Source organism: Macaca nemestrina, chromosome 15 (genome assembly GCF_043159975.1).
Source record: "Macaca nemestrina isolate mMacNem1 chromosome 15, mMacNem.hap1, whole genome shotgun sequence".
NCBI lineage: Eukaryota > Metazoa > Chordata > Mammalia > Primates > Cercopithecidae > Macaca > Macaca nemestrina.
This window is the reverse complement of record NC_092139.1, coordinates 31,742,757-31,766,571: the sequence shown is the minus strand read 5'-3', so window position 1 is coordinate 31,766,571 and position 23,815 is coordinate 31,742,757. Positions and strand designations below refer to the sequence as shown.

At 47.9% G+C, this 23,815-nt stretch overlaps 1 long non-coding RNA gene across 1 annotated transcript; it reads left to right on the top strand.

Moving 5' to 3' along the window:
• Window positions 1–1,410: 1,410 nt before the first annotated feature.
• LOC105496203 (uncharacterized) lies at window positions 1,411–17,875 on the top strand. Its single transcript, XR_011614334.1, has 3 exons — window positions 1,411–1,579; window positions 9,846–9,901; window positions 17,654–17,875. It is a non-coding gene; the product is annotated as an uncharacterized lncRNA (long non-coding RNA).
• Window positions 17,876–23,815: the final 5,940 nt, after the last annotated feature.

The following is a 23,815-nucleotide window of genomic DNA, read 5'->3' as shown; positions in this document are numbered from 1 at the left end:
GGGATAGCTGAACAGTCCAAATGACCTCACTCACACAGCTGGTAGTTTTGTCAGCCACTGGTTAGGAGCTCAGCTGGGACTCTTGGCTAGGGAGCCTCTGTTCTCCTCCATATAACTGCTTAAGTTTCCTCTTAATATGGTAAGATTCCAGAATGGCGAAGGTGAAAGCTACAGATTTCTTAAGGCCTAAGCTTGGAAATTAATTATACAGTGTCGCTTCTACTATTATTTTTGTCAAAACAGCCCATGAGTCAGCCCAGATTCAAGGAGACAGGAAGTGGACTCAGCCCAGATTCAAGGAGACAGGAAGTGAACTCAGCCCAGATTCAAGGAGACAGGAAGTGAACTCAGCCCAGATTCAAGGAGACAGGAAGTGGACTCCACCCAGCAATGGAATGGGTGGCAAAGAATATGTGATCATCTTGAATTCACCACAGGCTCTCCAGTTGGTAGTGAAGCAGGTGAACAAAGTTGAAAGCCCAGCGTGTCAATCCCAGAGTGGTTTGTAAACATGAAGAACAACTAATGCACAACGGGAGGAGGATAGTTAGAATAATTATGTTCAATGTATGCGGTAGAGTACTGTATCACTGTTAACAAAAGACACAGAAACGTATTTGTAATACATTGGTACATGAAAAAAGAGTTTATAAAAACACTGCGCAGGGCATAATCCCATTTTTATTTAGGGAAAATTTTACCCAAGTTTACCTGTATGTGCACAGAAAAGCTACTGGAAGAACATACACCATCATTCTCGTGATGGTTATCTCAGAGGGTGATGTTAATTTCTTTTCTTTTATTCTTTTAGCAAATTTGTATTTTCTTTTAAAAATTACCACAGAAATTGATTTTTTCTAATAAAAAAGAAATTCCCAAAGAGCACCAAAACAACCCAGTTATTCCCTCTGGGGACTGCAGCCAGGCACTGCGCCTGAGGGCTTCCCTTCAGTGTAGCCCTCACTAGTGTCAGTGCAGCCCCAGCTCAAGAGAGCCTCTTTGAGTAAAGACTTCCCAAGACCTCTTCTCCTGCCCTGTGCTCCCAGCCAGGATCCTCTCCCAGTGACTTGGGAATCCTGGACAAGGCAGCACCCACAGCTCCTCCTAGGGGCTGCTTGGGTGAGAAAATCCTTGCGCCTTCTGGTGTTAGTGGGTTAGTCTTTGGATTAGGTGAAGTGACCTCTTGCGTGTAAATTCACGGACACAGGTCGGGTGTGACAGACAGGATAAATGGGAAGGAGCTAGTGTTTATTAATTGCCTAGCAAGTGCAGCAGCAGTGCCAGGCATTGCCCATTGATATGGTTTGGCTGTGTCCCCACCACAATTTCAACTTGAATTGCATCTCCCAGAATTCCCACATGTTGTGGAAGGGACCCAAAGGGAGGTAATTGAATCATGGGGGCCGGTCTTTCCTGTGCTATTCCCATAATAGTGAATAAGTCTCACGAGATTTAATGGGTTTTTCAGGGGTTTCCACTTTTGCTTTTTCCTCATTCTCTCTTGCCACTGCCATGTAAGCAGTGCCTTTCACCTTCCGCCATGATTCTGAGGCCTCCCCAGCCCCAGCCATGTGGAACTGTAAGTTCAATTAAACCTCTTTTTCTTCCCAGTCTCAAGTATGTCTTTATCAGCAGTGTGAAAACAGACTAATACAGTACATTGGTACCTGTAGAGTGGTGTGTTGCTGAAAAGGTATCTGAAAATGTGGAAGCAACTTTGCAACTGGGTAATAGGCAGAGGTTGCAATAGTTTGGAGGGCTCAGAGGAAGACAGGAAAATGTGGGAAAGTCTGGAACTTTCTAGAGACTTGTTGAATGGCTTTGTCCAAAATGCTGGTAGCAATATGGACAATAAGGTCCAGGCTGATGTGGCTTCAGGTGGAGCTGAGGAACTTGTTGGGAATTGAAGTAAAGGTAACTCTTGTTATGTTTTAGCAGAGACTGACAGTATTTTGCCTCTGCCCCCAGAGATCTGTGGCACTTTGAACTTGAGAAAGATGATTTAGGGTATCTGGAGGAAGAAATTTCTAAGAAGCAAAGCATTCAAGAGGTGACTTGGGTACTGCTAAAGGCATTCAGATTTATAAGGGAAGCAGAGCATTAAAGTTTGGAAAATTTGCAGTTTGATTATGTGATAGAAAAGAAAAACCCATTTTCTGGGGAGAAATTCAAGCTGATTGCAGAACTTTGTATAAGTAGCAAGGAGCCTAATGTTAATCCCAAGACCATGGGGAAAATGTCTCCAGGTCCTGTCAGAGACCTTCATGGCAGCCACTTCCATCACAGGCCCAGAGTCTCAGGAGGAAAAAATGGTTTCGTGGGCTGGGCCCAGGGTCCCTGTGCTGTGTGCAGCCTGGGGACTTGGTGTCTTACACCCCAGCCACTCCAGCTGTGGCTGAAAGGGGCCAACATACAGGTTGGCCTGTGGCTTCAGAGGGTGGAAACCCAAGCCTTGGCAGCTTCCACATGGTGTTGAGCCTGCACAGAAGTCAAGAATTGAGGTTTCGGAACCTCCGCCTAGATTTCAGATGTATGGAAATGCCTGATGCTCAGGCGAAAGTTTGCTGTAGGGGCATTGCCTTCATGGAGAACCTCTGCTAGGGCAGTGCAGAAGGGAAATGTGGGGTCACAGCCCCTACACAGAGTCTTTACTATGGCACTGCCTAGTGGAGCTGTGAGAAGAGGGCCACTGTCCTCCAAACCCCAGAATGGTAGATCCACTGACAGCTTGCATCATGCACCTCGAAAAGCCACAGACACTCAATGCCAGCCCATGAAAGCAACTGGGAGGGAGGCTGTACCCTGCAAAGTCACAGGGGCAGAGCTACCCAAGACCATGGGAACCCACTTCTTCCATCAATGTGACCTGGATACGAGATATGGAGTCAAAGGAGATCATTTTGGAGCTTTGAAATTTGACTTCACCACTGGATTTCAGACCTACATGGACCATGCAACCCCTTTGTCTTGGCCAATTTCTCCCATTTGGGATGGCTGTATTCACCAAATGCCTGTGCCCCCATTGTATCTAGGAAGTAACTAGCTTGCTTTTGATTTTACAGGCTCATAGGCAGAAGGGACTTGCCTTGTCTCAGATGAGACTTTGGACTGTGAACTTTTGGGTTAAGGCTGAAATGAGTTAAGACTTTGCGGGACTGTTGGGATGGCATGGTTGGTTTTGAAATGTGAGGACATGAGATTTGGAGGGGCCAGGGGCTGAATGATACAGTTTGAGTGTGTCCCCACCACAAACTCAACTTGAATTGTATCTCCCAGAATTCCTATGTGTTGTGGGAGGGACCTGGGGGAGGTAACTGAATCATGGGATCTGGTCTTTCGCATGCTATTCTCATGATAGTGAATAAGTCTCATGAGGTCTGATGGCCTTAGCACCTGCTCCCTGAGGGAAAAGGAGAGCAACTTGCAAGCTGTGAAGGGCGGTACCCATTGAAGGGGCTGTTGGTCTTTCTGTCACCATTCACAACCTCAGCGTGACTCTTCCTGGAACCCTCTTGGGGGGTTTGAGGAACGTGAGAGCAGGAGGAGGCTGCAGCCCAGAGAGGCTGAGAGGCTCAGCCACATCACACAGCACTGACCCCAGTGGGCCTCTCCTGATCCCCCCTGCCATCCCTCTCAGGTACCCTGGCTCTATCCAGTGCCCTCTGAGTGCCACTAGTATGGGAACGGGAGTCAGCCACAAGGTGGCTGGGACACTGCCCGGGGATGGCTGGCTGGCCTCCTGTCTGCCTGCAGGCTTTTCACCTGTTTCATACTTTACTCAGCAAGAGAAAGAAAAACGGCGGCATGTCCCAGCTGCTCCACTTGCTTGCTAGCTGGATGAACCTGAGCTGGTCGCTTAAGCTCTCTGAGCCTCACATCCTCATCTGAAGTGAGGATAAGACTCCTTATTGCCCAGGATGGCTGTGAGAGTTTCACAAAATAATCAATGGGTATATTAGAGAAATCTGAGACAGAGAAGAGTCAGTCCCACGACTGGCCAATGGCAGAGCTGGGACCTGCCCTGAAGCCCCGGTGCAGATTCCAGATCCAGCCTTGGATGCTCCGAGGGCTCTGGGTGCCCCTGTGGGAAGGGAGAATTCTGGTGCAATGATTGGCAATTCCAGAGAAACGGTGACACTTCTCTCAGCCAGCACCAGGATTCCCTCAGGAAAACCAGGATCCCTTAGGAACATTGCCAATTCCCTAGAATTCCATATATCTCCAGAAGGATGCATGAAAACCACTGGTTGGGTAAGCATAGACACAGAATGCACAAAGAGAGAGGGAAGGAAAGAAAGAGAGAAGGAAAGAAAGGAAGGAAGGAAGGAAGGAAGGAAGGAAGGAAGGAAGGAAGGAAGGAAGGAAGGAAGGAAGGAAGGAAGGAAGGAAAACATTGGTGAGGTGTGTGATCACAACAGGGTTGCTGGGTGGCTAGGAGACATTGGTGGGAGGCAGGTTTTTCACCGTACATTTTTCTGTCTTCTGAATTTTAAACCACAACAATGTATTCCATATTCAAAAATAAACTAAAGCATTTAGTTAACTCACTTTCTATAGGCAGTCAAAAATAAATCAAGGCTGGATGTGGTGGCTTATGCCTGTAATTCCAGGACTTTAGCAAGCCAAGGTGGGAGGATCCCTTGAGCCCAGGAGTTTGAGAGCAGTCTGGGCAGCATGGTGAAACTCCATTTCTACATAAAATGTAAAAATTAGCCGGGCGTGATGGTGGGCACCTGTAGTCCCAACTACTCTGAGGCTCAGGTGGGAGGCTGAGGAGGCTGAGGTGGGAGGATTGCTTGAGCCCAGAAGGTCAATGCTGCAGTGAGACGTGATCACACTGCTGTACTCCAGCCTGGGCAACAGAGCAAGACTCTGTCAACAAATAAATAAATAAATATAAAAATATATACTGAACAGCAGGCATCATTTAAAAATTTTTGTATATGGGCTGCCTTTCTCACCCACAAATGCCAGTACCTGTTTCTGAGTTTGAGAAAAGCCTTTAGAACATCTCCAGACACCTGCTCTGGGAGGACAGTGTTGCTTACATAAGAGAGGTGGAGAAGAAAAGCCCAGCGACTTGTCCTGGAACTCTGGGCGCACCCCGGCAGGTGACATCCCAGGCCATTCTTGCTGGGCCCTCCCTCTGGTGGGTCCCTGGGCTCAGCTCAGCCAGCCCTCCTGCTGTGTGCACAGGTTGCTCAGCTTCCTCAGTGGCTCCACAGTGGACATGAGCATCATGGCTCCCTTTGTGCTCTCCCAGACCAAGCTGGGCCAAATCTCTCTTGACTTGCAGAACTGCCAGCCAGTCTTCACTAGGATCCACATGCGAGCAGGGTAGGTACAGTGCAGGGAGGGCTGAGTGCCCTGCAGGGTGCAGTGCGGGGACAATGCCATGCTGTAGTGATCACCAGGCTTACTGGGGCCAGAACTCCAGAAAACTATGCCACCAGAATACCTCTCTTCTTATTTCAGAGTCCCCTCTCCTGCCCAGGTTTCTCTACCAGGGAGGTTAGATTTCTAAGCAGGAGGAATACCTTCTTTCTGAAAGCACACACCTTCCTTCATAGTGCCCCTGCCTATAGGGAATCTGGCATGCTCACTTTTTTGCGCTTACATAGAGAGATCCTGGACAGGATCACTGTCAAATCACTTCCCACTCTGTGTTGTAATTGTCTGCATATGCCTGCGTGAGCTCTATAGGAGCAGAGGCTGCCTTAGACTCATCATTTATTTATTCAACAAATATGGAGCCAGGTAGGCACTGTGTTGTTCCTGGAGAACAAGACGGAGAAAGATGGGTGGATGGTTAAATGAATAAATGAATGAAAGTGCAGATAGGAGAAGGGGTGGCTGGGAGGATGGATGGATAGATAGATGGATGGATGGATGGTGGTTGGATGGATGAATGAAGGATGGATGAGTAGATAAATGGATGGAGGCAAGGACGGATAGAGGGATGGACTGAAGTATAAATAGAACAAATGATGGACTTTAGTAGACTACCCTGAAAACTTTAGTAGACTACCCTGAAAAGACTTTAGTAGACTACCCTGAAAACCTAAGTTTGGCTCACGAGATGAGGTCTAAAAACACATGCTTACTTAATTTAAGAGCCATGCGCTCAGGGTTAACCAGGTTCTGTAGCACTCTATTTCAAACAGATCATTCTCTAAACAAGCGTCCAGAGGCTGGGCTGGGGACCCAGTCACCATGATGATCTCTAAGGTCATTATTTCATGGTTGAGAAGGATGCGATAAGCCTCAGGGAGGTGCTATAAATCAGGAGTGCTACAGTTCAATTTCATCATGGGTTTAACAAGGTAGGCAGGCAAGACTGAGAATTCAACCGCATGATCTCTGAGATCCTTTCTAACTCCCAGATTCTGAATTCAATGCCTTAGAACATGCGTCACGGCCGGGCGCGGTGGCTCAAGCCTGTAATCCCAGCACTTTGGGAGGCCGAGGCGGGCAGATCACAAGGTCAGGAGATCGAGACCACAGTGAAACCCCGTCTCTACTAAAAATACAAAAAATTAGCCGGGCGTGGTGGCGGGCGCCTGTAGTCCCAGCTACTCAGGAGGCTGAGGCAGGAGAATGGCGGGAACCCGGGAGGCGGAGCTTGCAGTGAGCGGAGATCGCGCCACTGCACTTCAGCCTGGGCAACAGCGTGAGACTCCGTCTCAAAAAAAAAAAAAAAAAAAAAAAAAAAAAAAAAAAAGAACATGCGTCACATGCTCAAATGCCTATTAGGGGTAGGAAGGTAGCATAAATTAGTAAGCGGGGTCCAGTTTAAAGAAATACAACATTTGAGTTCAATTTCAATTTTCGGGATGCAATAGAGAGTGGCAGGGACTGTAGCAAATTGGACAGCACATGTCTCATCTGAAGCGGGTAGCCCCTCCTTGGCTCCAGTTGACTGTGGCCATATGGGAAAGCTGGCCCAGTCTTGCCAGTTTTCTGTATTTTGAAGAGACTGGAAAGTAAATTCTGAAACCTCACTGTAAAAATTTAAAAGACTATTTTTGCAAAAGAAAACACACCTATGGGCCTCGTGTGGCCTGCAGCCTGCCATTCTACAGTCTCTATTTTAGAACCTGATTTCTAAGGAGAAATGCCCTCTAAGTGCCTTAGGTCAAGTCACAAAGAATGTAAGACACTCCTTGTTTAAGAGAAGGCAGGTACCCTGTGGTGAAGGGTTGAATGCCCTCCAGCCAATTTCTTTCACTCATTTAGTCTTCACAACAACTGTATTTTACATTTTATAGATAAGAGGCACAGAGAGGTTATATAAATTGGACAAGGTCATACAGTCAGGAAATAGTGACGCTGGGATTCAAGCAATCTGTGTTTTTAACTATGCAGGCAGTTTGAGTTAACATATGCCATGAACTTAGACTACTCCCTAGAGCAAAGGAAACCTTTTGTAACCTTTAGCTATAATTGTTATTATTTCTAATGTTCCTACTCCCCAGCCTGCTCTCTGCAGTGATGGAGACCACGTTGAAATGGATCCTGGATACCTCCCTACCCAACATGGTAAATTTGAAAAGGGAAACTACGCAGACCCTGTGCAGCTGAAGTATGGAGGGGTAGCCAAGATGGGAGCCAAGATGCCAGTTTTATTCCTGGGCTCTCTAGCCTCCCAGAGTTTTGCTTTCCTGTCCTTTTTATGGGTCCCAGATGCTGGGCAAAGGGGAAAGAAAGGGACATTTCATGAGGGACAACTATATACCAAGTAGTTTACACCTGTGGAAGACGGAGATTTGCATTGTGTTACAAAGAAATCTGATAGAATCGTTCAATCTCATCTGATAAATGTATTCTCCAAAGAGAAAGGTGTACAGATATTTTCTTATCAAGAGAATTCAGCATCTGTTTACTGGTTACAATTTGATCAATGAGATTTCCACCAGCAAGTTCATTATTACAAGGTTGGTAAACAATCAGCTTCTTCTGGCAAACATGGATTTACAACTTAAACGAACAATCGCAATTCCCTACAACAGCCTGTCTAATAAATGCAGTGCCTCCATCACAAATATGCTTGGATTAAGGGTATACGTTGCAGTGCTTGCAAAATAATTTAAGAATTTTTTTTGAAAAAGAGCAGTGTGTCCTACTGACCAGGTTTGGATTCCTCCAGGAGCAGACACTGAAACAAGGGTTTGAATGCAAGCAGTTTATTTGGGAGGTCGTCCCAGGAAGCACAAGTAGGCAAGTGAAGATGAGAAACAGGGAAGAGGAGGCAGCTCATACGGTGTGATATCAAGCTAGTTACCATTATGAGCACTGGAGCTTAGTCTCCTTGGGTTCAGTGCATAGAACATGACTTAGAATTACCCTACCCAAAGGTGAGGGAGCTAGGGTATTTATACACCAACTACCATCAGTCTTTGGCTGAGGGCTGCTCCTGGGAGCATTGATTCCATGGTACTTCCAGCCTATGCACAGGCAGGAAAAGCAAGCTTTGGAGGCTCCAATAGACAGATGCAAGTGGAAGCTGGACTCCAGTGGCAAAGAAAGGTAGTATGGGAAGCTATGAACAATGTTTTCCTGACCTTCTTAGCAACCCAGCCAGAAATCCAAATCTATGATGACAAGCTAGAGAATAAATATAAATTTCACCTAAAGCATTTACCCCACCTGAATAAAGCTATTTATCCTTAGTTCTCTTACACTAACTATTATGTGAATCTCCAACTTACTCCCTTATCTTTTAACTAAAGGTAATAATTAGCTCTTAGGATGCACTCACAAAAGCATTTTGTCAAAAGTTGTTTTCTTAGAAGTTTCTTATTAAAATGCCATCACATCTACTGATTTGTGCTTCTGTTCTTTAATTTTGTAGAACATTGGATTAATGCATTTGAGGCTTATAAGAATATGCTATAATTGGCTGGGTAACATGGCTCACGCCTATAATCCCAGCACTTTGGGGGGCCAAAAAGGGCAGCTCACTTGAGGTCAGGAGTTCAAGACCAGCCTGGCCAACATGGTCAAACCCCGTCTCAACTGAAAATATAAAAATGACCCTGGCATTGTGATGGTTGCCTGTAATTCCAGCTACTCAGGAGGCAGGAGAATCACTTGAACTAGGGAGGTGGAGATTGAAGTGACCTGAGATCGTGCCACTGCACTCCAGCCTGGGCGATAGAGTGAGATCTCATCTAAAAAAAAAAAAAAAAAAAAAATGGAGAGAGAATGCTATAATAATTAAATATTTGAGGCTTACAATTTTGTCCCCCACATGGCCATGTTATGAGGTGTAGACTATAATTCCCTATATTCTTGAGATGAGAAAAAAGGCTCAGAGAGGTGGAGTGAATTGCCCAAGGACACTATGTAAGTGTTAGCTGTTATCATTGTTATACAGTTCATTGCTGAGTGGAACTCAAACTGATTAAAACATTGGTTCTCAGTTCAAGGTATGTTTGCATGCCAAGGGATGTTGGCAGTGTCTGGAGACATTTTTGATTGTCACAACTAGGGGAGTGCTCCTGGCATCTAGTGGGTAGAAGCCAGGGATGCTGGTTAACATCCTACAGGGCACAGGACAGCCACGCATGACAGAGAATGATCTGGTCCAAAATGTCAATAGTGCCAACACTGAGAAACCCTGAATGAAATGGTTGATGTTGATGGTGGTAATATGATGATATTTCTATCATGTAGGAAATGGCAGAGCTCAGAATGGATTAGATTGATTTAGTCCCTTGATGGGGACCTGGAAGCCCATGGAGGGATGGGATCTATCTAGGGTCATACAGCCAGGCAGAAGCAGCTGGGCTGGAAGGGTGACCCAAGGCTCCTCTCACCGAGACCTCTGTTTGTCTGTATTTCAGCTGTGCCCAGTGGTTCTGGTTCTACATCATCAATCAACAGTTGAACCTTCTGAAAAGTGAGTTGTGCCAATGGTTTGAGACCAAATCTGTTTAGACCATTGCATACCCCTTTCACCTACTCCTGCTTTCTCCCCTTCGTGGCCGCCAGAGAGATTTTTCTGGATCACACCTCTGATCAAAATCTTCTGCAGATGACCAGGAGGATCAAAGGCACATCCCCAAGGCTGGCAGTTGAGGTCTCTCCTGCAACTGCTCCATCCAGCCTTAGTCTTGACTTTCCTTTTGCTGCTCCAGCTGGTTGGCCTCAGCCACCCCCACATATTCCAGCCCCTTTTGAGACACAATGACTTTGCTCTTGGAGACTTCCTACACCCTCTTTCTGTGCCTGGAAAACTCTTTTACCCCTTCAAGGTGTGACTCCAATGATCTGTCCTTCCAAAGCCTTTGCAGATCTCTCCAGGCAGAAGGACTCCCTCCTGAGGACTTCTGCAGGACTGTGCACACCCATCTGTTACTCATCATATAGCATAGTAACTCTCTGTTTCTTGGCTGTGTCTTTATCTAGACCAGAAGCTTGTTAAGGGTGGAGACTTTGTTGTACTCTCGTATTTGTCTCAGTCCTTCTTGGGCGCAGAGTGAGCCGAGATCGCGCCACCGAACACCAGCCTGGGCGACAAAGCGAGACCCCGTCTCAAAAAAAAATGTCAATTTTGTTGGCATATGAACTGGAAATGAAAGGAAGGAATGTGGATGGACAGAAGTATGAATGAATGATAAAATAGAAAAATGAAAAGATGAATGGAAGAATGCATGGATAGAAGGGTGGATGAGTGATAGTCAAATAGAAGGAAGTATGGACATGAAATGATGGATGGAGAACAAAGGAAGGGAAGGAGAGAGGGAGGGAGGGAGAGAGGAAGAAAGAGAGGAAGGAAGGAAGCAAGGCAACTTAGATGGACAAAAGATGAAGAATATGTGGATGGATGGATGGGAGAAGCAAAGGGAGAAAGCTGGATAAAAGTATGAAAAGAAAGAAAGAAGCAGCCGGGTGCGGTGGCTCACGCCTGTAATCCCAGCACTTTGGGAGACAGAGGCGGGCGGATCACGAGGTCAGAAGATCAAGACCATCCTGGCTAACACGATGAAACCCCGTCTCTATTAAAAATACAAAAAATTAGCTGGGCATGGTGGCGGGCGCCTGTAGTCCCAGCTACTCGGAGGCTGAGGTAGGAGAATGGCGTGAACCCGGGAGGCGGAGCTTGCAGTGAGCCGAGATCGCGCCACCGAACACCAGCCTGGGCGACAAAGCGAGACCCCGTCTCAAAAAAAAAAAAAAAAGAAAGAAAGAAAGAAGGAAAGAAGGAAGGATGAATAGGAGGATGAATGGATTAAAGTGTACATAAATGGTGGATGGATAGGTGAGTGAATGAAGGAAGTAAAGATTTATTACTGGATGTGTGGGAAGATGAATGATGGCTAGATGGATGGATAAATAATAGATGGATTAATGAATGCGTGAAGGAAAAAAGCTATAGAGATGGATGAATGAAAAAGAAAGAAGGAAGAAAAAAGGAAAATTTGGTGGCTGGGTGGATGGATGGGAAGATGTGTAGAAAGACGCTGATTAGGCAGGCAGTAAGGAGAGCTTCATGGCTGGACAAGGAAGAGAGACGGATTACAACATGCCAAGTTGAGAATGCTCCACTGTCTGTGTCAGAAGACAGTGGGCCTTCTAGCTGCAAGGTAACAGTTTGGGAATAATCTCCCTCTCCTGCATAAATCTATGGATGACAGGGGAAATGAATGAGCTTTATAAGCCTCCAACTCAGTTGATTTATCTCTTACGTTTCTCTTGTCCACCCTTCCCGTCGCCCCCTGTCTCCCTCTGTCTCCATCAGATGTCCACTCACTCGGATTATTTGGGGACCACCTCTCGCCTCTCTCCCAAATACCCCTGTTGTCTCAGCAGTATTACCGCCTAGACTTTCGGGTAGGAGCAGCTGCTTCTCTCCTGAGGAATGTTCTGGGATTTGCCTCTGAGATTTTGTTCACATCTGAGACTAGCTCAATGGTGCCCCTTCACTCACTTGAGTCTCCCAGGCAAATGTGCCCGCAGCTGTCCCCTTAAAAGAGAGAGTATGTGCCGTGGCTTCAGAGCCAGGCAGGCTCTGCTTCTGCTTGACTGTGCAACCCTGGGCAAATCCCTTCACCTTTCTAAGCCTCGGTTTCTTCCTCCATCAGGTGAGGATGATTAGCATTCCCCACACAAAGCTAACATAGTTCATCATTTGCAAGACACACATATTCCTTACATTGTAAATTTCTTAAATTGGAATGCTTTGTATATTCAATGGCATTTCATAATTTAATTGGCAATTTAAAAATTTCTTAGTGGCACATTAAATAATGCATATCTTAATCAATGGTATTCTAGTGTGTGTGGAATATAATATGATGATTACATGAGAAAATGCCTGGTTATTTATATAGAACAGACTAGGAGCTCAAACATTAGTGGTTTATTCCTCTTTGCCCTTATTTTATTATTTTATTTTTTGTATTTATTTACTTTTGAGATGGAGTCTTACTCTGTCACCCAGGCTGGAGTGGTGCAATCAAGGCTCACTGCACCTCCACCTCCCGGGTTCAAGTGATTTTCCTGCCTCAGCCTCCTGAGTAGCTGGGATTACAGGCACCCACCACCACGCCCGGCTAATTTTTGTATTTTTAGTAGAGATGAGGTTTCACCATGTTGGCCAGGCTGGTCTCGAACTCCTGACCTCAGGTGATCCGCCTGCCTCAACTTCCCAAAGTGCTGGGATTACAGGCGTGAGCCACCATGCCCAGCCTGCCCTTAGTTTAAAATGTTACATTAAGTGAGTTACTTGGCATCATAATATGCGGGGGTTTTAGGTCCATGGTGGGCTTGCTTCCCTTTCTTCTCAGCTTCTCCCAAGCCTTAGCATAATCCTGCCAGCCCCTCTAACTCATGAGAATTCTTGAATTACAGATAATGTGTTTTGTTCCACAAAGTGGAACCTTCAGGGATCTTGGGGCAGAGCCATCTGTGTGAGTCTTCTTTCCTTGTCCATAATTCTTATATTGCAAGGTTGTTGTGAGGATTAAATGAGAGGCACAGAGTCTAGCATACAATAGGTGCTCAACTAATGTGGGCTATCTGGTTTTTTTCCCAGGACAAATACTTCCTGGGCTCTTTCATTAACTGGCTGCTTGAAAGTAAGTTTTGTTTTACCATATATGCCTCACTGTCCCCCAGTCCTGCCTCCCTCTTCAGGGCAGAACAGCCTTTCCTCAAACGTTGGTGTAAAATCATAGGGCCTCAGAGCACCTACCCGACACAGAATTTGTGCCTTGATCAATAGCACCAAAGCGCAGTTTCTGAATAGTCAATTTCATGGTGATCAGGGTTGCAGTGTGGTTCCTGAGATAGCCCACACCACGGTGATTACTGTTACAATGCATTCTAGGGCCATCCTATTCCATTCTTGTTATTGAGGGATCTCTGCAGTATCCATCCCATAGTGACCAGTGTTAGGTTCATGGGATAGCCCACTCCACAGTGACCAGTGTTAGGTTCATGGGATAGCCCACTCCACAGTGACCAGTGTTAGGTTCATGGGATAGCCCACTCCACAGAGACCAGCGTTAGGTTCATAGGATAGCCCACTCCACAGTGACCAGTGTTAGGTTCATGGGATAGCCCACTCCACAGTGACCAGTGTTAGGTTCATGGGATAGCCCACTCCACAGTGATCAGTGTTAGGGTGGGTCTCCTGAACTGACCTACTGTGCAGTGAAGGGCTTTATCATGAGCTTCCCGTGATCATGCACTCCAGGATGACTAGTCTTCTGGCGAAATTGCTGAAATTTCCCACTCCATAACAATCAGTGCTGTGGGAAGACTATTATAGTGAAACTCCTAAAATATTTCACTACTGTGGTGTATTATTGAAATAACTGACTCCATAGTGAAGGCGTTACCATCGCGCTCAGGACTGGTCCCTTCCGTTGGTGTTAAAGTGAAACGTTGTGGTTATTATGGTTTTGGTATTATGGCTACGTTCCTGGGCTATGCCACTTTTTAGTGAAGAATACAGGGCTGGAATTCCTGGGATAGCCCACTGCTCTATCATGAGAAGCTTTCCGGAACTGATTTCTGAGTCTGGAGGAATTCTTTAAAAATCACTGTGCTTCCATTTCGTTTCCCACATCCCCTGTGCTTACTGTTGGGGCAAGAGCGGAGGGACGTAGGCAAAGAAGGAGAGTTGTCCTGGACCAGACTTCTGGACTAACTGCCATTATAGGGTGCCTTGCGCCACTTCTCAGTTTCTCACTGAGGCTGGGTCCCAGGCAGGAGGCAGGGAAAAGATGGGACACCCCTCTCCTCCAATCAGGCAGGGAAGCCTACTGTTCCCCTGGGGAACCAGGGAAGGTCTTAAGCCCTCTTGCTGTTTCTCTGGGACTTCTCCAACATTATGGTGAAAGCCAGAAAAGGTGAGCAGAAAGAGCCCTAAGCTGGGGATCCTGAGACCTAGGTTCAAGACCCAGTTCAGACACTAACTCTCTGGGAGAAATTATGCCAGCCCCACCCTCTCTGGGCCTCTCTCCTCTCATCTGTAAAGTGTGCCCAGTCTCCAAAGGCCTTTCCTTCAATAATGAGTGTTGGGAAGGTGGAAAGCAGGGCAAAACCTTGGCCACAACAGGTCTTTCTCATGGTGGCATATTCTAATGTCTTCTGTGCTGTCAGTTGCAGTGACCCAGCAGTCTTCCTATTTCTAGGATGAGTCTGGGACCCCACCAGGACTATGGTAAGGAGGTTCAAACACTGGAGCATCACTGTGGTACTCTCTGACCCCATCTTGGTGGCTATGACCTTGATCTACCCACCAATGATTTCCCACAGTCAAACCACAAATAGTTCCCTCATTACAGCTTTCGTTTGGATATGCCCAAAGCTGATAAGCTGGGAAACTTCCCAAGGGAAGGTAATTCAGCGTGGAGCTGATGGAGGTAGAAGAGCCTCTAAGAACCAGACTAAAGGAACGGTGCCTGACAGGGGAAGGACAGACAGTGAATGCCCCTCCCACTTCAGACAGATGGTCAGATTTATAGCTTAGGGTTTGAGTATTCTTGAGGACTATCTGAAGCTGATGAGACGTTCCATCCAGCAGGACAATGGCATTGCAGTAAGATTTATGAAGCCAGGTTGCAAGCCTGTCTCTAAGTCTTTTAGAACTAAAGGAAATAGAGGCCAGGCATAGTGGCTCCTGCCTGTAATCACAGCACTTCAGGAGGCTGAGGCAGGAGGATCGCTTGAGCCCAAGAGTTTGAGACCAGCCTGGGCAACATGGCAACATCTTATCTCTACAGAAAACACAAAAATTAGCTGGGTGTGGTGGTGTGTGCCTGTAGTCCCAGCTACTTGGGAGGCTGAGGTGGGAGGATGGCCTGAGCCCAGGGAGTCAAGGCTGCAGTGAGCCACGATTGCACCACTGCACTGCAGCTTGGGTGACAGAGCAAGACCCTGTCTCAAAAAAAAAAAAAAAAAAAAAACCTAAAGGAAATTGGTGCTAAATGTAAGGTTACCTGAAACCCTTGGGCTCTCTGCATTTCCAATTAACCACATCTCTGCACTCTGCTTTCCTCTCCTGCATAAGCAAGGTACTCCCAAGCCACTTTCTCGATGAGTGAGGTTCACTTCAGGACCTGCCAAGGGAAATAAAGGAAAGAACGCCAACATTATACACATTTAGAATTCCGGAAGGTCAGAATCTTGGCCTTAGAGGTCCTGTGAACTCCGAGACCTTGGCAATGGGTGGGACTGAGCAGAGGTGCTGGGCCTGCTGGGTCCACAGGATTGAAGCACTGAATCCTTTAATTGCATGAAACTCCCATGATGCAGTTGTATGCTGGGAAGTAGGTGGCCGCAGTCATGGCTCTTTGGTGTGGCAGTGAAAGGGACAGGCTTAAGGGTCAGGTAAACCTGAGTTCAAATTCTACCCTTCCAACGACTCGGAATCTCAGGTTCCTCTTCCACAAAATGGGAATGAGAATGATACCGATTTATAGGAAAATTGTGAGAAAATGCATGAAGAAAGCCTACGCTCAGAGCCTGGGTGACAGAGTGAGACCCTGTCTCAAAAAAACAAAAGAAAAAGAAAAAGAGTGAAAGGAAATGACTGCTAAATGTAAAGTTACCTGGAACCATTGGGCCTTGCATTTCCAATTAACCATATCTCTGCACTCTACCTTTCCTCCAGAGAACCAGAGGGTGGTCAAGCAGCTCCATCTCAAACACCCCAATCCCTGTGGTACCAGTGGGGGAAACTGAGACCAGAAGGGCATGTAAGATTCAGCCAAGACACTGTAGGGTGCCCCCTGCCTGAGGCTCTAGTCACCTAACCCCTCCTGCAGCTCCTGCCCGATGTCAGAGGACCTGGGTGTGAAGCTCAGCTCTGCGTACTTCCAGCTGTGCGGAAGTGGGCCAGGCAGCTCACCTCCCTGGGCCTCAGTTTCCTGGACTGTTGAATGAATATGAGCACTGGCGGATTGTCTACACACTACCAGAGGGAACAGGCAGCTTGAGCTAAGGTGTGGAGTGGGGACTTGCAAGGAAGGGGCTGTGAGAACCCGCAGTCACACTCTCTGCCTCTCCCTGTTCCCTGTAGACAGGCACAGTCACAGAGGCTGGACACTGCATGGCCTTCCGAGCCTCTCCCCCGCTTCTGGCCACACACAGGGAGCAGCAGGAATGGCCTGGGCACAGGCAGGGCTCCCGGGCAGATGGATGGGGGTGAGGGCAGGCACAGTTCTCAGATTTTGCCACAAGGAGGAGTTGTGACCATGCTAATCCATGTTTCTCACACTTGTTAGACTTGAAGGATATTTGCATAATGCAGCATTTGATTTTTATTTTTATTTTTTATGCCAGGCACTGTGCTGGGCATCTGGCTTTCAGGATCGCATGTGATTTTCACAGCCACCTCTCAAGGTCAGCAGTATCATTATCTCTATTTTAGACATGAGGAGACTGAGGTTCAAAGTGGTGATGGGACTACATGGATGGACAGGGGAGTCAGAATCAGAACCGGGCTCAAATCCCAGCTCTTTGGCCTACCAGGGCACACAACCTCTCTGTGCCTCAGGCTCCAAAGGGGAAAAATGGGGCCAATGATAGCAATAATATTTTGAATAGACCTTAGCTCTTTGTGGATTGTTTATCCTGTGCCCAGCCATGGATCATTTCATTCAGCCCTTTACCCACCCTAAGAGGCAGCTGTTCATACATATTCATTTTGCAGATGAGGAAACTGAGGCCCAGTGAGGTTAACTGCTGCCTAGCCCACTTCTGCACAGATGGAAGGAGGCAGAGCTGGGCTTCGCACCCAGGTCCTCTGGCAGCGAGCAGGAGTTGCAGGAGGTGGTGGGTGTCTGGAGCCGGGAGCAGGGGGGACCCTACTGTGTCTTGGGTGAGTCTGCCATGCCCTCTGGCCTCAGTTTCCCCACTAGTACCACAGGGATTGGGGTGTTTGAAGTGGAGCTCCTTCACTACCCCCTGGTTCTCTGGAGGAAAATGCAGTGCAACAGCCAAGAAGCCATATCCAGGAGGCTCCTGGGGCTGGGGGGTGGGCCCTGCAGCAAGAGGAGGACCCTAAGCTCCTGTATGTCTCCCCATGCCCCAGCCAAAGCCACCCAGAGCTCAGTCCATGCTGGGCATCCCTAGTGTCACTTGGGTGCATGGCTGATGACACATACGACAACGTTTGTTTTCTCAACCTTTTTGCCAGGACCGTCTTTGTGAACAACCTGAGGGCCCTGCAGGCTGCAGGGAGAGTCATATGGAGCCTGAGGGTGGCACCAGGAAAGGAGAGAAGAAGCAAGTGGAGCCGGCCTTCAAGGTTCCTGAGTCTCCACAGGCCCAGGGCACCTGTGTTCTTGATCCAGCAATAAATGCTCAGATGGATGGCGAGGACTTGGGTCACCACAGGATCCATTATGGGAGGCTCTTGGGAAATATCACCACCATGACACTCATTCTTTCAGGCAGTAAACATAGCCAGGTTCCATTTGATATGAATCTGACCTGCAAATTTGCAAGTGTCCTACAACATATTAAGTTTTACATGGTGAACAGAAAGTTAAATAAAACATATCCCCTCCTCCCACATTTTCCACTGTTAAGAACACACACCTAACTTCCTCAAGTCCCTCCCTTCTCAGGAAGAATAAAGGTTCCACCTGTAACTACACATTCCCTCCACCAACCTCCTTCCCTCTCTCGTCCCCTTCGTAGCCAAAGTTCCTTAGAACTGTGCTTCTCCACCTTGAACACACACAGGAGCCACCTGGACTCTTGTTAAGATGCAGGTTCTAGGGCAGCTGGTCTGAACTAGGGAGAGGCCAGTGGTCCATGGGCCCCCCTTTGAGCAGCATGCTTATTTTGGATACATCCACCCCACCACCCATCTTGTTTCCACTGGTCACCCCACCAAACTCGCCTTTACCAGGTCCTCTGTGATCACCAGGTAGAGGAAGCCAGTGGACCATAGTTGAGGTCAGCCTCATCTTGACCATAGCACACATACTACTTCCTCCTCCATGAAATCAGTTCTTCCCTTGGCCTTCCTCCCCTAGCCTCCTCCTCCTCCTCCTCTGACCATTCTACCTCTGCCTTCTTTGCAGATGTGATATTTGCAAATTGGCCAACCAGTGGCTTCCTTCACTCTGGCCACTCTGATTGGTTCAGTACTCAGCATGTAACCTTAGCAGGACCAATGGGAATCAGTACTAGAACTTTTGAAGAGATGTTAAGAAAGACATACTCGGCCAGGCGCGGTGGCTCAAGCCTGTAATCCCAGCATTTTGGGAGGCCGAGACGGGTGGATCACGAGGTCAGGAGATCGAGACCATCCTGGCTAACACGGTGAAACCCCGTCTCTACTAAAAAAAAAAATACAAAAAAATTAGCCAGGCGAGGTGGCGGGCGCCTGTAGTCCCAGCTACTCGGGAGGCTGAGGCAGGAGAATGGCGTGAACCCAGGAGGCGGAGCTTGCAGTGAGCCGAGATCGCGCCACTGCACTCCAGCCTGGGCGACAGAGCGAGACTCCGTCTCAAAAAAAAAAAAAAAAAGAAAGACATACTCTCTTTCTGCTAGACTATTAAGAGAGAATGTGGACCTGAAGCAGTTGGTGGCCATCTCTGCCACCTCTTGGGGGGATGTCAGTTTGAGAAGAAAGGCAAGCCAAGTCATGGAAAGAAACAGAGGCCTGGAGATTTCTTTTAAGCACCTAGATTCAGCCATGCCTGAAACCTGTGGACCTGCTAGTTACATGAGCCAATGACTCTCTTTCACATCTAAGTCAGTTTGGGTTGTGTTTTCAATTACAAATATAACCCAAAGAATCCTGACAAATGCAACTGACAAACATTTCAGTTTATTGGCAAGCCATAGTGGGAAACCAGAGATGAACCCCAGACAGAACTTGGCCTCCCGGAATTGACAATGGAGGAGAGACAGCTGTGGGTGTGTAGGCAAGGAAGAGACCTGTTCAAAACTGACAAGGCAGAACGTGAGAAAAGGTCAGCTGGGTGACTCAATGAAGGCTTTATATAAGAGGTGCTTGCAGGATGGGGAGAATTTGCAGGGGGGTGACATCCTCAGACCTGGTTCTTGGCACTGGGAAGAGTTGATGCAAAGAAATTCTGGGAGGCCAAAGAGGAGGCTTTGGGAATTGTCCAGCAGAAACAGAGAAGTCTGACAGAGGTGGTAAGCCAAGACCCCACAGACACAAGTCCTTTGAGGGCCCTAGAAGAAAAGACAAGGAGCTATGGTACTTCTCCCATGGTTTGGGATTTTTTGTTGTTTTTTTCTGAGACAGAGTCTTGCTCTGTTGCCTAGGCTGGAGTACAATGGTGAGATCTTGGCTCAACTCAACCTCTGCCTCCCAGGTTCAAGTGATTCCTCTGCCTCTGCCTCCCGAGTAGCTGGGACTACAGGCACCTGCCACCACGCCCAGCTAATTTTTGTATTTTTAGTAGAGACAGGATTTCACCATGTTGGCCAGGTTGGTCTCGAACTCCTGACCTGAGGTGATCCACCCGCCTTGGCCTCCCAAAGTGCTGGGATTACAGGCGTGAACCACCGTACCCAGCCTCTCCCATGGTTTTGATTCACCCTTTTGATTGAGTGGCCACCACACGATGCTCCAGGACTCTGCATTACCCCTTTTATTTAATGCCTCCCCAGTCCCTACTGGCCAGGATTGCACCGATTTTAGAGAGCAGAAGACACTGTCTCAGAGCGGCCGTGCCGTGCCTAACATCACGCAGCTGGTCAGTGGCAGAGACTGGAGTGAGGCTCTGCCTTCTTTCCCACCCTTAATCCTGCTGCTGGGCGTGACACTTCTGCATTATCTTCAGTGAGCACTTATGATGTGCCTGATACTGGGCTGACTCTTTTCCAGGCTTAAGTCCCAGATCAGCTGTGTCAGGCGGATGATCATGGTCACCATTTTGCAAATGAGGCAATAGAGGCCCAGAGAGGTAATGTCACTTTTCCAGAGTCACACGGTTAGAAAGCGGCACGGTTAGGACCCAAACTGAGGTCTGGTTGGTTACCCAAAGCCCCTGCAAGACAAACGCACCCAGACTTACCCACGTTTTGGAATCCTCCCATCCTTTGTCGTCTATATGATCTGTCTCCACCTACCCCACAGTGTCATAGCATTTCCTCTTTCCACTCCCAAAGTCAGTTCGACCCCATTCAGTGCTTAAAGGAAGGACCTTCACCAGGGCGGGGCACTGTGCCAGGGACAGCAGCTGCCTATTTGCTTCGGGCCGTTGATGCACAGAACACTTGCAAGAACCGTACCTGCTTTGAGGAAAGTAATTGTCAGTGTGTGTGTTGGCCTCTGCCCCTGCCGGTGGGGTCTGAGGGTGGACACATGTGGGGGTGCTCTGTGGGGCCCAGAGCCCCACATGGGGCAGGACCCAGGTAAGACGCTCCGTACGTGTGTGACGAATGAATGAATGACAGGATGGGTGGGTGGAGGGAAGGAAAGACTCTTCTTGCTGATTCTGGGTCTCATCTCCCACATTCATCTATTCAGTCTGTGGATTAACTTGCTTTTTTCGCTTTAATTAATTGTGGTGTTATTGGGATCCACCAAAAGCCAGGCCCCAGGCTGCTGCTGGGGACACACAGATGGCAGAATCATGGTCCCCAACCTTAAGGAGCCCCAGTCCAGCGGAGGAGAAAGGGCTAACTCACATGCCTTCAACCAACAAGCTTTTATGAAGGGATTCCCCGGACACAGGCTTGGGGCTGGGGGTGTTGGCGCAATGCAAATGAATCAGAAGGACCCACACAGCCCAGGGAGGATTCTGACGATTAGAATATAAGTGGCAGTGCTGCCAGGCACGGTGGCTCTTGCCTGTATTCCGAGCACTTTGGGAGGCTGAGACGGGTGGATTACTTGAAGTCAGGTGTTCGAGACCAGCCTGGCCAAAAGGTAAAACCCCATCTCTATTAAAAATACAAAAATTTGCCGGGCATGGTGGTGCATGCTTGTAATCCCAGCTACCTGGGTGGCTGAGGCAAGAGAATCACTTGAACCCGGGAGGTGGAGGTTGCAGTGAGCCAAGATGGACTTTGTTTTCTATATATATATATATATATACACACACACACACACACACACACACACACACACAAATGGCAGTGTACTGTGAGTGGCTCAGAGCATGGACTCCGGAGTCAGGCTTTCTGAGTTCAAATCCCAGCCCTGCCACTTACTAGGTGTGTGACCTTGGGCAATACACATTACCGCTCTGTGCCTCAGTTTCCTTGTTTATAAAATGGGAATAAGACAGTCCCTGCCTCTGGTTGCTGGGAGGGTAAATGCCTTCTTGCCAGACGTGAGCCGATCGAAGCAACTCACCTACTGCCCTGGAGGTGGCTTGTCTCTGGGACAAGGACTGAGCTTCAGACATCTTTGACTCCATCACAGGGCTTGGGGTGCCCACCAAAGGGTTGTCAAAAGCATGAGTGGTTCCAGCAGAAAATAATTTGCCTTGTAAAGTGAATGAACAATAAATAAATGGACAGATGACTAGGTGCAGGGCCAGGCCCACTTTAGCCAGGAGGATCTGGAAGATGAGACAGGGCACAGACAGATTGAGGGGCCAAATTCCAGGGAGCAAGGTGAGAACAGGGAGGGACCCAGAGAGCTCGCTCATGTCAAGAGGCCCAGTCACCTGGGGAAGACAGAAAGTCAATGCCCATGAGCTGAACCAGACCCTAGGCTGGGTACTGGGACCTTGGAGATGGTGTGGTCTTGCCCTCAGAGAGTGGAACTGGTGGGACGTGGCTGGCCTCCCTCCCTCCCTTCTTCTCTCGCTCTTCTCCTCCCTCTCTTCTTCTCTCTCCACATCCCCTCTCTCTCTTTCTTCCTTCCCTCTCTCCTTCCCTTTCCTGTCTTTCTTCCCTCCCGCCTTCCCTCTCTTTCCCTCCCTCTCTCTTTCCTTCCTCTCTCTTTTTTCCTCCTTCCCTTTCCCTCTTTTGCCTTTCTTTCTCCCTTCTTTCCTGCCACAAACATCATTTGACTCCTGCTGTAGACTAGACCGTTCCAGCTCTGAGGGAACCAAGGTGAACAAGACAAGGTGCCCAGACTTCAAAGGACCAGGGGAGGACGCTGACCCGGTGAAAACTCCTTTAAATTTTCTCTGGGAGTGTTGGGTGAAGCATTCAGGCACCATTCCATGGGACAGGAGGAAGAAGACTCCAGCCTACAGTGGGGCAAGGCCCCCTCCATCAGTCAGTCCATAGGAAGTGGCTCCCCATATTCTAGGGGCAGGACCTGAGTGGGGTCTATTAGTGTCCAGATGTGGAATCCGGGACTTAGGGAAATACTTGAGAGCTGAAAGAATACAATTGTCACCTTCAAAATCAGGAAAAAAACCCAGCAAAGTCAAAATTAGTAAAAGTTGAATTAAAGGCCTTCAGACTGTAACATTGTGACAACTTTATTAATTGCTCTATTGAGCAGTCATAAGAAGGACAGTAACGTGTGAAAACATTTTGTTGCTTTGATCTTTCTTATTTGCCAAGAATTCCTGAGTAGGCAGTTCAAGTGTGACAACCTAGGACCTACTAGAAATTGGATGGATGATTCGTACCTGACTGATTTCACAAGCAAAATGGTGACAAGCCTTTCAACAATTTTACTGGCAAAATAAGGCAATTATCTTTGATGGGTGCGATGGGAGTGCACATCTGTGTGTTTGTTATATGGAGAAGGGGTGGGGGCTGCTTCTGTCGGTGGGGAGAAGGAAGGTCAATGGGGCAGAGCCTGGTTAGCTGAACATCCCCCAGCCTGGCTGGCCCCTTGTGCAACCCCAGCCCTGTCACTCGCCTTCTCTGGTCTCAGTAGGCTGCGTGACCTCTTAGGCTCTTTCTAGCCAGGGCACTGAGCCATGTATGGAAAAAGATACCAGCTTGGAGGTTAAGGCTGGGCCAGTGGGACCAGGAAGCTGCCCCAGCTGGGGATTAGCAGTCATGCCAGCGGTAGGATGTCCTAGTCTTGGCACAGCTAGTCTTTAATGCCTCGCTGGGAATTTTCAATAAGAAATTCATCTCGCGACCCTCATGGCTGGGGCCTTTGTCCCTGAAAGGCAAACATCTTCCATGTGAGAAGACTTTGTGTAACCTGGAGAGGGAAGAGGAGGAGGAGGAGGAGCACACAGGCGGAGGTGTCATTGCTTCTCTTTCCGGAAGGACTCAGACTGGCCAGCCTGAACCACGGATGACCTCTGAGGGTCCCAAACTCCCCACCCACCAAAGACCCTGTATTGTATATTATATAATATTAATCTTATGACAGATGCTCCTCATTTTATTTTATTTTTGTTTGTTTGAGACGGAGTTTCACTCTTTTGCCCAGGCTGCAGTC